Consider the following 5,061-nt stretch of genomic DNA (forward strand, 5'->3'; position numbering starts at 1 on the left):
CCTGTCTCGAAAAACAAAAACAAAAACAAAAAAAAAATTGAAAACACCTGTCCTATTAGGCAGGGTCACATCATTTTACCTAGATCTTCTATTCGGTACAACTAGTGTTACTGCAGTGACTTTGTTTCACTATAAGTTCAATTTTCTTCCAAGTTCTTGATAATTTGGTGTGTGGACAGGGAAAAATGGCCAGTCAGGATATTTATCAATCATCTAAAATTGATTACCTCACTACCCATGGCTAAAGTTAAGTAATGTAAAAGCAGGAAGGTTTTCAGCATCCTTTGTTTGTCAGGTCCCTTTCTGAATGCTGATGGCACTGCTTTCAAAGTTAGTCATAGAACTCAAGTCTTTCCCAGGTTTCTCTTCATTTATAAGTCCAGACAGAAACCAAAGAGGTTGGAGGACACTGAATTGGTGGCCTATTTTTCCTTTCAATGACCTGTCAAAGCCAAGCCTGGTAGAATTGCAGGACTGACTCCCCAGTACAGGGCAACGGAGGCAGGATTGGGTGTCCAAAGAAATAATCAGCTATGTAGGATGGCCAAGCCTACAGTACAGGATACATTCCTGTAAACAGAATTAAATGACCAATAACACGTGAAAAATGAAAAGAAAATTTTAATGACTGGGAGGCATTGGAGAATAATAACAATAAAGAGATAAGAGCAGTGGTGCATTTAAATGAAATGAAATTTAAAAGGGAAATCAATTAATCAATTATTGACTCTTTAAAAAGATAAACATTGTTGATTTTTAAAAAAAAGACCCACATGGATGTACTGACTTTGAAAAAATGCAGAAAGAGCAGCATAAGAAGATACAGTTTGATCTCACGTCTATGTGCAATGTTAGCTGCCGAGGGATGTAACCTAACACACAGCTTCTCAACCCTCTGAACTGAAGAAATTGTGCAAGTGGATTGGGCATATCTGCAAAGGCATCCCCTCTAGTTGGAAATTCAAAAACACATTTGATCAAGCTAACTTCATCCAAGTATGCCCACAAATCCAATCTGCTCTCATCCTCACGGCATGAGTTGATAAATCCTGGGGGATTACAAGATCACTCAGCTTGCCACAATCAGGTACTTCTTCACAATGGTGACTCGACTAGCTGATTGCTTACCATGTTTCTCCCTGTGAATTACACAAAAAGCTAGTTCTCTCCTTCTGGTCTGAAGGTAGAAGCCATGCTCCACATGCAAATCCTTTTCCTCTCACTACAGTGGAAAGTTGACTACTTAACTCAAACTGGTCATTTTAAAACTGAGTTGTGATGCAGGCAATTAATTTAAGAATTTAGTTAGCTTAATCAAACAACATGTTATTGCATTCAAGAGCAACAACTGGAAAAGTAAAAAAAAGTCTTGAAAAACTGCCTACATTCAGCTCTGGCTAACGCTCAAAGAAAAGCCATCAGGAGAAAGATTTTGCATTTCACGTATGCTGCCATTTTATAGTCTCTTTTAATTTCAGACCCCAGGTTGTTCTTTGAACTAATTCAATAGATAAAGGAGATGTAAATTTGAGCCACTGAGGCAGATAGAGATTTGCCCCCTCCCCACCCCCCAAAAAATCTGTCTTCTAGACCATATCGTATGAGCTAAAAGATAGTTTTAAAATATATATCAATGCCACAATTCTTACATATACAAAGGACATAGAATATAAACACAGAAAACAAAGGGAAAGGAACCTAACAGCGCTGTGGTTACTGTTCTTACATGAACAACATTATCTTTCTTTATAAATCAATCATTTTATTCATTAACATTCTGAATGCTGTCCCCACTGCAGGTACCCCATCAAAGAATTCTTCAGCCATTCTCCCTCCCTTAACCTCTGAAAGGGTTCCTCCTCTTTTTACTCCCCAGCCTTCAAGTATCTGCAGGATTAAGCTCATCCTTTGCCACTGAGGCCAGAGAAGGCAACCCTCTGCTACATATGTGCCTGAACCTAGAACCAGCATGAGTGTGCCTGAACCTAGAACCAGCATGAGTGTGCCTGAACCTAGAACCAGCATGAGTGCACCCCAATCTCTTCAAGCTCCTGAAGAGACACAGGAACCATGCCTCTGCACTTTCCCACCACTAGCCCAGAGCGCCCCTCCCCTTTTCCCATTCCCAGCCTGGCAGAGAGGTCCCAGCCTATGTCAGGATATTGCAATCCCCCTTCTCATGGTGGCACTCCCCAATGACCCCTGTACCTGGGAGCAGCAGATGCCAGCTTTGGGAACAGACAAATGGCAACATATCTCAGCCTCTCTGTCAGTGAGGCTGGCATTCTCTTTGATAATGAACATTTCTCAAGTGCAGATGGCACTTGTCTCTCTTTCAAGGACAGGAGCAATTAAGTGTTCCCAGACAGCTGTGGTCAGTTTGTAAAAACACACTAGGCTGGGCAGTGGTGGCACATGCCTTTAATCCCAGCACTTGGGAGGCAGAGGCAGGCAGATTTCTGAGTTCGAGGCCAGCCTGGTCTACAGAGTAATTTCCAGGACAGTCTGGGCTATACAGAGAAACCCTGTCTCGAAAAACCAACCAATCAAACAAACAAACAAACAAAAAACCCCCACTAGTTCCTGATAGCACCATAAAGTTACTCCCCAGGGGTCCAAGTTAGTAGATACTGTTGGTCTTCCTCTGGGGTTGCCATGCCCTCCAGTTCCTTCAATCCTTCCCCTAACTCTTCCACATGTCTCCAGACCTCCATCAAATGTCTGGCTGTCAATATCTGCGTCTGTCTCTGTTACCTGCTGGCAGAACCTCTAAGGGGACAGCTGTGCTAGGCTTCTGTCTGCAAGCACAACATAGCATTAGTAATAGTGGCCACCCATGAGATGGATCCCAAGTTGGGAAGGTCACTGGATGGCCTTTCCTTCAGGCTCTGCTCCATTTTTGTGCTTGCATTTCTTCTTGGTGTCTTGGGTCTCCATCTCACTCCACTGAGGATTCTGGTTGATTTCTGGAGGTGGTCTATTCAGTTTCCATACCCCCACTGTTAAGCATTTCAGCTAAGGAGTCCTGGCAGCCTCCAGCATCACAGGTCTCTGAGACATTCTATTGGTTCCTGACCAAGACCACTCTGTCAGTCAACAGGTTCTCCAGCAAGCGAGTGAGGATTAAAAAGAAAAAAGACAGACAACATTGTAGCATGACTCCAGTCAATTCTGAGACTGAAGGCAAATTTAATTTTCCCAATCTGCTTTTTATTCTGTTTTAATTACATGCAAGTATTAAGGGCAGGCAGTACAATAAGGAAATAACAAGCCAGTAAGCAAAGTCCCCTGATTACTCCCGTGACAGTTGTTTAAAAGGGCTTGTCATAATGACCAAAATACTTGAGTTCACTTCCTTGTCCAAGCCCAAAAGCTGTCCTGGAGCCTACTTCTTTTATTGCACCCTAAGATTAAAATTCCTGCCTTACCCTACTTCCCTATTATAGCCTAAAGTTAGATTCTTGCCCAAACTTACTCCCTTATCATGCCCTAATGTCAGATTCCTGCCTGAGCTTACTTCCTTGTCATGGCCAATGTCAGATTCCTGTCTGAAGTCTATTTCCTTGTCCTTGGCCAATGTCAGACTCCTGCCAAGCAGCCCCCCCAAAAGGCCCTCCACAGGTTCCTCCCACCCTCTACCCCAGCAGCTGCATATTTCCATCCATTCTTTGGGCCCTCTGGACCTCTCTTCTGACTTCACCCATAAGTGATTATACCCCCTTTTGCTTTCCCCCTCTTGTCCCCCATTCAGGTCCCTCCCTCCCTCCTTCCCTCCCTCCCTCTCTCTGCTTCCCATGATTATTTTGTTCCCCCTTCTAAGTGGGATTCAAGCATCCTCACTTGGAATTTACTTATTGTTTAAATTCATAGGGCCTATGGGTATATGTACCCACATGGATATTCTGTACTTTAAAAAAAGATTTATTTGTTTATTATATGTAAATACACTGTAGCTGTTTTCAGACACACCAGAAGAGGGCATTTGATATCATTACAAATGATTGTGAGCCACCATGTGGTTGCAGGAATTTGAACTCTTAACTGCTGAGCCATCTCTGCAGTCCTGTTCTGTACTTTTTGGCTAATATCCACTTGTCAGTGAGTACATACCATACATGTCCTTTTGGATCTTGGTTACGTCACTCAGGATGGCATTTTCTAGTTTCATCCATTTGCCTGCAAAATTCATGATGACCTCATTTTTGAATTGCTGAATAGTATTCCATTTTGGGTTTATGCCCAGGGGCAGTATAGCTGTGTCTTCAGAGAGAACTATTTCTAATTTTCTGAGAAACTGCCAGCTTGATTTCCAGAGTGGTTGCACACCTTTGCAATCCTATCAGCAATGGAGGAGTGTTCCCCTTTCTCCACATCCTTGGGAGCATGTGCTGTTGCTTGAGTTTTTCATCTTAGCCATTCTGACTGCTGTACAGAATCTCAGGGTCATTTTGATTTGCATTTCTCTGATGACTAATTTTTTATTGGATTATTTGGTTTTACAGAATCCAACTTCTTGAGTTCTTTACATATTTTGGATATTAGCCCTCTATTAGATTAGTGATGATCTTTTCCCAAAGGAAGGCTGTCATTTCATCCTATTAATGTTGCCCTTTCCCTTACAGAAACTTCTCAGTTTTTTTTTTTTGTTGTTGTTGTTGTTTTTCAAGACTGAGTTTCTCTGTATAGCCCTGGCTGTCCTGAAACTCACTCTGTAGACCAGGCTGGCCTCTAACTCAGAAATTTGCCTGCCTCTGCCTCCCAAGTGCTGGGATTAAAGGCGTGTGCCACCACGCCTGGCTGAAACATCTCAGTTTTAAGAGGTCCCACTTACCAATTGTTGATCCTAGAGCCTGAACCACTAGTGTTCTTTTCAGGAATTTTTCTTCTGTTGCAGTGAGTTCAAGGCTATTCCACACTTCCTCTTGTATTAGATTCAGTGTATCTGGTTTTATGTGGAGGTTCTTTTTTTTTAAAGATTTATTTATTTATTATATGTAAGTACACTGTAGCTGTCTTCAGACACTCCAGAAGAGGGCGTCAGATCTTGTTACAGATGGTTAT

The 5,061-nt window shown here is 42.3% G+C and overlaps 1 protein-coding gene across 1 annotated transcript in view; it reads right to left on the reverse strand.

Moving 5' to 3' along the window:
* The window catches only part of LOC110314982 (zinc finger protein 120-like), a 33,726-nt gene that overhangs the window by 14,506 nt on the left and 14,159 nt on the right, over positions 1-5,061 (reverse strand). The gene's annotated exons all lie outside the window — the stretch shown is intronic.

This window comes from Mus pahari, unplaced genomic scaffold, assembly GCF_900095145.1.
Source record: "Mus pahari unplaced genomic scaffold, PAHARI_EIJ_v1.1 scaffold_5705_1, whole genome shotgun sequence".
Taxonomy (NCBI): domain Eukaryota; kingdom Metazoa; phylum Chordata; class Mammalia; order Rodentia; family Muridae; genus Mus; species Mus pahari.